Consider the following 11030-nt stretch of genomic DNA (forward strand, 5'->3'; position numbering starts at 1 on the left):
CTTGCTTTCAATTTGTCCGCTACATGTCTCTGTAACTTCTATAAAAAACTCAAAAAAATGTATAATATTTAACATTTTACCCCAAAAAAAAAATAAAAAAAATATTACTAGGAAAAAAAATATAAAAGTGATTATCAAAGTGTCAAAAAACACACACACAAAACGCATAGTAGGATGCAATAAAGCATATGATATGAAATACCATTTTCAAGATAACATGGGCATATTTTGTTGCCTCTTTGGAGGTTCAATCTTTGTCCGACGGAATAGTAGAGCATATATTCCAGAGGTATATTGATGGACTTTAAAACAAAATAAATGTGTAAAAATATTGATTACATACAATCTGCATTACTACCCATTTACGAATTTAGTATAAACATAAACTAAGAATTAACCATTTAATATCACTAAGCTTCAATGTGAAGTAAGTTTTAGTATCACTAGGCATAATTTAGGAATTTTTAGATTTGCAGAATCATAAAATAAAATGAGACAACAAAAATGGAAAAAAAACTCAAGGAAAAATATGCGCTTGGATGAATGGCAATGTAAATTGGACCGAAGTAAAAATAAAATAAAAAACCATTATACAAAGTCGAATAAGGTGGCACTGCAAATAAGTAAAAATTAACTTTTAAATTCTGAACTTTCAAAAATAAGCCAAAAAAAACTTTTAACTTCAAAACACATCATTTAATTCATGAACTCTTAATCAAACACTAAAAACTCTTGAACAAATGTTGACCAAGCCTTTTTAACACTAATTAATTTTCTGAAAACCCCTAATCTAAACATGAAAAAGTCTCAATCCATCTTCTTAAATCCCTAATTTTTCATCTCTCTGAAGCTCTCCTTGCTCGTGCCATCTCTCACCATGGCTCTGACCAACGTATCTCCTTACTATCTTTCTCTAGCCTCAAACCCACAACCTTGGATGGGTGTATGAGCTCTTAGAGTGTCCATGGATGAAGTTGAGGCCATGAGAGAGATCGAAAGCTTATTGTTGTAATGATATAGGTTATGGTGTTTTGGATGCTTTGTCTTTGTGTTATGGTAGTGACTTTTAAGATGGGTTGCGTTGATTTTTTGGTAGTGAGCTTGAGAGATGCTTGTGAATACAAATGAACCGTACGCAAGCGTGTAAGTAAATCAGTGATCACATCAAAATGCAAACTTCACAAATATGGTATCTCACTTGCACACATTGAGATAGAGCAACAACTCCGTCAACGATGGCTCCGCCCCTAGTTAACATAAACAATAAAAAGACAAAGAAAACACATTAAATTAATTATCTAAACGAAAAAGAAGAGCAATGATAACATTCAAAAACAAACAAGAAATGGACCAATCTTAATTTGTATGGTCGATCTGAATTGGTGCAGGTCATCCGCTAACCCCGTCTATATTACATACGGACTAACCCATCTCAAACCGGATCCTCGTGATCTAATACCGGTAGAGCCGCTGATATATGGGCCAAGAATTTCATGACCAATCTCATCCATCAGTTATTCTTATCTTAATTTGTAGTGAAATGGATTATTGGGCTAATAAAGCAGTCCATATATCTTCTTGTACTTGTCTATGCGCGCCCATTGGGCTTACTTGATTGCCGACTAAGAAAAGAGGAGAGAGTACGTATATTATTATCACTAGGGGCATTGCCCCCGCGCGCGGAGTTGTGTACAGAATTCTTGTTTCATCTCAATATTTACTAGGGTTATTGTAGTTGTGAATTTTGCGTTTTGAGTTTTTTTTCAAGTTTTTTTATTGTTATAGGGTTAGAGTTGTGATGATGAACTGTGTATGCATTGTTCTCCACTTATGAAGGACTAAACTGTGTTAGTAATGTGATTGATATAGTTCGTGTTGTTGTTTACTGTGTCACTGAGACTTATTGTTTGTTTGTCTTTTTAATTTGTTTCTTGTACTGTTGAGAGTATATAAATTATATTAAAGTTGTTGAGAGTACTTTTTGTTTCTGGATATTTTTTTCTCCAGTTTAGTCGTGTAAGTTGTGTGTATTAAGTAATAATTTTTACTATCCTTATTATGTTTGTTATATGTTTTTATTTTATTTTTAAACTTGTTGCTCTTACTGGACCTTTAAAACAAATACATGAAGACTTGTAGAAATAACTATAAAATGAGTGACAATTCTGAGTATTTGGGCTTTAATGAGTTTTAAACGAATTTATGTATATCTCATAAGAAGACAATAGCATTGGTCTGTTGACATTGGGCATGTAAGCTATTTTTATAAGAGCTGTTGTTGCCGCTTTTGTGTCTGTCGGGATTGTCTCTTGTATCTCCTCTTGTGGTTGTGTTTGTTTATCTTTTATTTGATGGGTAATATGTAAACAAAAATCATTGTTAGTTGTATTTATCAGAGTTCATAACTTACTCTGCTTTTTTTGTTTAGGTAATTTCACTGATCTTGGTTGTCGTCTTCGTCTTCTTCGTTGTGAAAGTAAGTTTGTAAATTGTTAAATAATTGGCCGTGTAGTTTGTATTTGTTTAGCTGACTCTATGTATGTATCGTTGCAAAAATAAGTTTGTAAATTGTTAAATAGATGGCCGTGTAGTTTATATTTGTTTAACTGACTCGATGTATGTGTCGTTGAGTTTTAGTTGAGGTGATTGGTTTGGTATATTTGTTTTGAAATTTATTTCTAAGATTAGACAAAAAAGAGGGGTGATCATTAATGATTCGTCTTTTTTGGAATTCTAGTCTTTAGTGTTTTGATTGTTTGGGTTGTTGTGGTTTCTTTTAAGCTGTAAAATATAGGTTTGTGTACAATTAATTTGATAAGTAAGGGAGATAAATAGACGACCATAGAATTTGGGTAGAAAATATTATGATTATTGATGTTAGCACAATAGAGATAATAATATAAAGGAAATTGTGTGTTGTTTGTTTCTTACGGATCAATGAGGAGACGGATAACGACTCGAGTTGTTTCTTTGGTGAGGTCAGAGCCCTGGACAGAACGGATTTTCCCAACCACATCTTCGAGTTTAAATATCAGTTATGATAACGAAACATATTATAAACCCAAATGCAATATGATAATATACATGAGAGTTCTAGGTTTGTGTTCGCAATCACTTGGAAATTCTCAAACAGTCTAATTATGATTGGAGATTGATCTCAGGAGCACCCATGATGACTTCATCAATAATAGTTGGTGAGATGAAACGAATGAGGAATGAATAATCAATTATCTTGTACATGCTTGATCACATAGCAACTTCAAAACGATTGACTTTCACAATGAAACCGGCTTACAAAGATGGCATGTAAAGATTAGCACGTCCGGCGGAAATAAACCCATGAATCACGGAATCTGCAAATAATATTATTTAACAAAGAATCAGAAAATCAATTAAAAACAATTATATTAAATAAGTGTGATAAATCGAAGATTAACTTACCTTTTCATCAAGAAAGAGAACCGTGATTCCTATAAACTCAGTGTCTTTCTTGAAGTTCAGAGCATCCCATAAGCGAGGAGGTTAGAGGCTATGCTCTGACTACTACGACCAACACGGAGAGACTCGAAGGTTGAGTGACGGATGCCGGGAACGCCGGTTTGAGGAACTGGAGAGGCAGAGAGACATTTTCTAGAATATCGTTAAAGTTAAGATGAATCAATGAGTTTTGTGGAGATGCAGATTGGATTCATTAAAGATGAGAATCATATATATATGGTTTACAGAAATGCTACAAATCAGGAACATTTAAGATCAAACAATTTAAGATGGGGAGATGAAGAGTTCACCGGTGCAAAAAATAGATTACGAACAGACACACAACTTAACTCTGTAACTCAGACTTGTCTAAGACAATGATGAAAAGAACCTTAACTCATGTTAAACGAAGACAGTTTACAATATGGAAAAACTATAATTGTTGATTTTTTCATATAACGTGATGAACCTCATTTAAAAATGAAACTCATAATACACTTGTAAGAAAAGGTTTCCGACCTTCATAAACATATATTAGTTTCGACCATCAATGTATAAAGTATACCCAGGTTCGAATCACAGGTGGAACTTACTTACGTGCTGACGTGGCGGCTCAGGATGAGAAAAGTGACTCATTATATTATATGATTAAAAGAGTCGATGAATAGTTTGGAGCGATCACAAAAAGCAAAATTCGTAAATTGATCGAGAGAGATGGTGTTGTCACGGCGATTCGCACAAGTGTCGAGTGACGAAGAAGAGGATGTACGGGCAACAAGGTCCAAGGGAGGGAAGTCGAGGAGCCCTGAGGAGGGGAAGCGTAAGACGGTGAAGCTGTACGAAGATTTCGAAGAGGAGAAGGAAACGGAGGAAGAAGAAGAAGAGAAGCCCGATGACGCGAGCCCGGTTGGTGAATCGGTTAAGGTTACGGGTAAAGGCAAATGGAGAAGAACCCATTTCCTGCAATTCGAGTACGACGGCAACAAATACAATCTGGTGAGCTTTTAGGTTTTCGAGTTAATTTAGGGATTTGTTTTCTCCTGATGAACTCTTTAGGTTTGGAATTGAAAGTTGTGAACTTTGATTCTGTGCTTGCTTGAGACCTAAGAGACCATTTGTTTCCACTCTGTCTGACAGGAGGATCCGGTGCTGTTGGTCCCAGAAGACAAAAGCCAAAAGCCATATGTTGCCATTATCTAGGTACTGTTGCGCTTGCTAGATTTTGTGTATGCTTTACCAGTTCTTCCGTGCTATACCATCCGGTTTGAAGTAAGACTTGCTTCTTTTTTCTTTCTTTGGCAGGATATTACTCAAACAAAATATGGAAGCATGATGATTCTGGGACAGTGGTTTTATCGCCCTGAAGAAGCGGAGAAAAAGGGTGGTGGAAACTGGCAATCTAGTGATACACGAGAACTTTTCTACATTTTCCATCGTGATGAGGTGCCAGCTGAGTCCGTGATGCACAGATGCGTGGTCTACTTTGTCCCAGCCCATAAGCAGCTTCCTAAACGCAAAGTTAACCCTGGTTTTGTCGTGCGAAAGGTGTATGATACTGTCGAAAAGAAGCTCTGGAAGCTGACCGATAAGGATTACGAGGATACAAAACAACATGAAATTGACCTCCTTGTTGAGAAGTCCATGTCGCGATTGGGTGATCTTCCTGACCTTGAACCTGAGGAAGTGCATGCTGATCTAGAGACTCTGTTGAAGGCTAAAAGATCTTCCCGGAAAGTTAACATACCTCCTGTTGATGTTAGAAAGGAGGAAGATGCGTTTCTTAAACCTGAGACCCCTGGAAGCGCTATTTCCTCGGAGTATCATTCCATCTTACAGAAGTTTAACTCACTAACAGGTGATGCTCATCGTGACAAGTGTTTGGCAAAGCTTCTGGAAGCAGTCCAGAACATTTGCTACACCGCTGAGAACAAACAAGCTGCCGATGAAGCAAAGGTGGCTTCAGATCTTGAACAGGGTGAGAAAGATGCAAAGACTGAAAATGGAGCTCACGAGAATCCATTAAAGGTCTTAACTCTTAACTGAACGTTTCTAACTTTTTGATCTTTCATACCGAGTTCAGTAGTTACTGGAATAACCCTTTTGTTTGACAGGATGAGAGCTTTCTCTGGCCAGATGCTGCTGTTCCTCCGGTGTGTGCTCTTTAGCTGGCTCTACATGTTTCTCTTGCATCGGATTACCACAAATACAATCAAAGGATGAGGGCACTGGTTTTCAATCTCAAGGTTCCACATTCATTACTTTTTTTCCTTATTTTTTGCTCTTGGTTCTCCGACCAATACAATACATACGTGATTGTCTTCTTCATAACAATTGGTCTATGAATTTAGAGAGACTGTGTAGGTCCCCAGTTTGCCGTAGACATCACTTAAGCATTTATTCTAAGTGTTTAACGGTAAATTTCATTTTGTTTTATCTGCAGAACACTGCACTGCTGGCTAGACGACTGCTCAATGGCGAGTTAGAACCAGCAAAGATTTTGAGCATGTCACCCACTGAGTTAAAGGTTAGGGACTTGTTATGTTACATATTTGCACACAGATACCCTCCCTGTTTTCGTTCAGTCTCCATTACTTAAATCTTATTCTGTGTCATAATACGCAATGACTAGTGAGTACATCTTACATGTTAAAACGAATAAAGATTTGGTATTTATGGGATTCAGGAGGGTCTAACTGCTAAGGAAACGGAGAAGAATGAGCCTGATGATGCGGAAAAAATGCAGGTTTTTCTCATTTCTGACTAGCTTGTTGGATTTCAGTTGGGGGAATGCGTTTGACCATATCATGTGTTGGTTTTGGATGTAGATGACTGATGCAAGATGCTCAAGATGCAGTCAAATTAAAGTTGGCCTGAGGATATCATCCAAGCTGGGCATGGAGATCGCTATCAGGTTCTTATGCTTTTCCGTATTACCTTACCTATTCTCGGATATATACATCATGATCTTCTTCTCTTACTGTGCATATCCATTAATATTAATAATCACATTCTGATTTTTGTTTTATGTTTCTAGCTGGAGTGTATTGCCTGTGGCCATTCCTGGTATGCATCAAGGGATGAGGTATCAACTCTGACTATAGACTCTGAAAAACCTGCACAAGGCACAGAGAGTGAGGACGTTGAGAAGGATTTGACCAGTCCTCGTGAAGCTGAGAAGAAAGCGAAAGAAAACGAATCCTTTAAGACGACTAATGACACAAATGTTGACAACAATCCTGAGACCACCAAGAAACCAGAGTAAAACTATATGTCTAAAGGTTTGAAACTCTCAACCGTATGTTTAAGGTTTCGGGTATGGAATGGAACAGGGTTTCAACTTAACATCTGATAAACCGTTTAGTTATGTTAAGGTAAAGCTTTATCTATACAATAATACAAAAACGTTGCTATATCAATTGTCAATAGATTTCTCTGTACTATCTCCTTGTTGTGTCTTTGTTAACAAATGTCTCTTATGCTTGTCCATCACCGAAACAGAGCCCAGTAGCCTAGGGAAGTAGATGGATAGAGATACAAGTTGGTGGCACAAGACGACTTTAGCCGCAGGTGCCCACTGTATAATTGTTGACTTGTCTTTCTCTTTCCTCATAAGCTTTCACATCTTGTGCTCTAAGCCAGCTTTTCTATACGAATAAAAGTTTAAATCTTTCTATAGATTCGAGATTGGATTATTTATGTACCATTATCTCATTTCTTAAGGTGAAAATAACACAGCCATAATCATATGTTTTCCATTACTGGTGTCTCCTCGCAATGAAGGATTTGGTGCAAGGCTTCTTCTATTCTGCGACAGGGTTACCTCCAAGAAAAACTACAAACTATTAGGATAACCCGAAAATAATCCTAAAAGATCTGACCGAAAAAAATCCTATAATTTTACGGTTACTTGTGGGAGGATACACTAATTCTATGTTAGTATGTTGTTATCAGGTTTTATTTATTTTAAAATAATATATACTAGTATTACTCCCGTGCATAGCACGGGCCTTATTTTTTTTTAATATTTTTAGTTATATAACATATATATATATAAAATTTACAATGAAGATAAATTTTATTTTAAAGTTATTGGTAGATTTTTTTAAAAAATTGATATTTATATTTTATAACTGCCCAATAGATCCAAAATACACGTCAATACTGATCGCTTTGTCCAAAATCAATACATATGAAATTTGAGGGAAAGCATATATCTAGCACATATAACTGCCTAATATGGATCCAAAATACATGTCAATAGTGATCACTTAATCCAAAATCATTAAATACGAAATCTGAGGAAAGGCATATATCTAGCACAAGTAAAATTAAAAATATTAATTTTACTTTTGTGGATAACTTTTAGCTCTTCTCTTATATATATATTTCATTTTTCTTTTATTTTTAGTGCTATGTTAATCCTTTTTTTTCTAAGAAAATCTACATATTTTAATCCAAAGAATAGTATCACAATACAAAAATAAGAAAGACCAATCTAAGGTTACGATATCTTGATCTAGAAGTAGACATGAGTCCTCGTATCGTCTACCACTTAAACCCCATTTTGTACCTTGTTGTTATCACCATGTCACCATGTTTTCATTTTTCGTGGGGTGCTTCTCAAGTTGTTATGGGGCTTGTAAGTGTTCTGTTAAGTTTTAAAATGAGCTTCTTACTTTCCTTCCTTGAACTATTACCACTACAACAAATAATCATATTTCAGCAAATTGAAAATTAATATAGTCCACTTTAAAACAAAATTGACCTAATTCATTAGGTTTACCTTTTACTGCATAGAAGTACGTAGATTTTGCCAGTATCTAAAAGAACAAAAAAAAAGAGAAAATTATGAATAGGTTAAAGAAAAAGGTTCAAATAAAACATAAAAGCAAGCTATGATTTGAGTCATTAAGAGTCGGTTGTTTTTCATCTCACTAACCATGATTTTCCACTTTGCAGGAAGTTTTGCCATATGAAAATTTGCACTCATCTTTTTCTCTCTCAGATGCTATTGATGTGCAAATGTTTAGCAAGATATAGAATTGACTTCTTCTTTTTTGAACTATGAATTGACTTTCAGATAGAGGGAGAATCACTGAAGCCATTGAACTTGAATTTACATAACGTAGAGTAAAATCTTTTATAAGAAAAGATTAGCGGTTTCAATAATCGTAAGGAGATCGTGGTGTAGTATGAGAAATAATAGGATTTTATTTATATTAAAAGTAAACAGAATAAATTAATAAACGAAACTGTTTCTTACAGATAAATTTTTTACTTTTTTGCATTTATTTTTTTTCTTTAAACAATATAATAAATTCCACGTGTCATGATTTGATTCACCAGGCGACTTGCGCTTTAGTATATAAAAGATACAGTAAAAACTCTATAAATTAATAATGTTGTTATAAAGATAATTTATTAATTTATAAAGATTAATTCAATGATAGCTTCCTTCATAATTTGAATTTCATCTATTTTTATGAGATTATTTGATACTTTTTATGTATGTTGAATACATATGGAAGTATACAAATGAGTTTTATATGTAATTCGATAAAGTAACACCAAAATGTTGAAATAAAAAATAAAAACTAGAGATACAATTCATTTTGAAGATTAATAAACAATAAAGTGTTTTATTTATCTATATATAAATTTATATAAACTGTAATTTTTTACTATACTTATTACTAGGATAAGACATGTGCCTTGAGCAGGGTGAGTTTATTTGTATATATTATCGATAATTTTTTCGTATATTTGATCATTTTATTTATACATATACAATGTTTTTTGTTGTTATTATATAATTTCTTTCCGATGTACCGGATCAATTTTTATTTAAAAAATGTGGAATTAAACTATAGTTAATATATCATGGGTTGATCGGATTGGACATTAAACTAATTATGACAGAAAAACCACCGAACACATTCTTGAAAAAAGTGAACAGTAATGTTTCCACAGTTGAATTTATTTTGACATTTATCTTCCATATGGTTTTGAAAGGTTCCAGATCAATCATCGAATCGATACTTGTCATTTTAATGTTTTTAGTCGTATGTTTAAGTAAAACTTACATTTTTATAATTTAAAGTCTTTTTTAAAAAAAATATATAACATATAAGAAAATATAACATACAAGGTTTCTTCATATTAGGTAATTTCGTAGCTTTTATTTAAGGAAAGAATACACGCTTCTTATATTTTCGGTTAATATAATATTTCTAGATAACAACATAATATATATAGGAATTATCTTATTTTTGAAAATATCGTATTTTATCAGTTATCTAATATAGAATACAAATTTAATATATTTAACATTAAATTCATCTTTTAATTATTAAATAAATTATATGTTAAAATTCATTAATAGTATAAACGATATTAACCGCTCTAACTTTAAATGTAAGAGCTCTCTTGCGAAAAATCACACATTAGATATATTTTAGAAAATATCTTTATATAAATGTTTTTGTTTTATTTTTTTAATTATAAACTATTCTACTTTTATAATAGAAAAATATTATTTCTAGATAACAACACAAGATAAAGGTCTAAACGATATTAATCGCTCTAACTCTGTGAGAGCTTTGTTGCGAAAATTACACATTAAAACTATTTTAGAAAAAATATTTATACAAATATTTTGTTTGATTATATTTAATTATAAATGATTTTATATCTTAATTTTAAATTTTATAAAAGAAAAATATTATTTCTAGATAACAACACAATATATATAGGAATTATCTTATTTTTTAAATTATTTTTATTAATTATCTATCATACGATATAAATAAAATATATCTAACATAAAATTCATTTTTAAATAAAAATAAATTATATTGAAAAATCCATTAATGGTATAAACGATATCTAGATAACAACACAATATATATAGGAATTATCTTATTTTCTAAACTATATTTTTATCAATTATCTAATATAAGATATATATCTAATATATCTAACATAAAATCGATTTTAATTGTAAAATAAATTATATGTAAAAATCTATTAAGGGTATAAACGATATTAACCACTCTAACTTTTAACGTGAGAGGATGCGAAAAATTACTTCGTAAATATATAGTAGTATCGATAGATAGATGATTTCAATGGGACCATATATTTAACTAGGAATTTTCTAAATATTATTATCTTATTATTTTATCAAGTTATGTCATATTTTACACCGGTCCAACTTGGGACCGGAATAAATTATTAATTTACCGTGATTATTAATTTATCAAGTACTAATTTATAGGTTTTCTACTTTATATATATAGTAATTAGTTTAGAGAAATATAATATGATAGAACTAATTTTGTTTTTGCAAAATAATTAAAATAATTAAAAATTACAATCGTTGAAAGATAAAAAGAGAACTTTAAGAAATTAGGGTTTTAGTTTTTCAAGAGTGACGACTAGCTAGAGATTAGATTTATGGTCTAATATTTAGGTTTAGGACATAAAACTAAGAAAGATAATATCTTTTTTTGATAAATATTTTATAAATATTTATATTAAATGTATTATTTACT

General features: G+C 32.4%; 1 pseudogene; it reads left to right on the forward strand.

The window, feature by feature from the left end:
- The first annotated feature begins 4108 nt into the window (after positions 1-4108).
- LOC106390943 lies at positions 4109-7235 on the forward strand (annotated as a pseudogene).
- The last annotated feature ends 3795 nt before the right edge of the window (positions 7236-11030 follow it).

This window comes from Brassica napus, chromosome C2 (assembly GCF_020379485.1).
Source record: "Brassica napus cultivar Da-Ae chromosome C2, Da-Ae, whole genome shotgun sequence".
In the NCBI taxonomy this organism is placed as follows: domain Eukaryota; kingdom Viridiplantae; phylum Streptophyta; class Magnoliopsida; order Brassicales; family Brassicaceae; genus Brassica; species Brassica napus.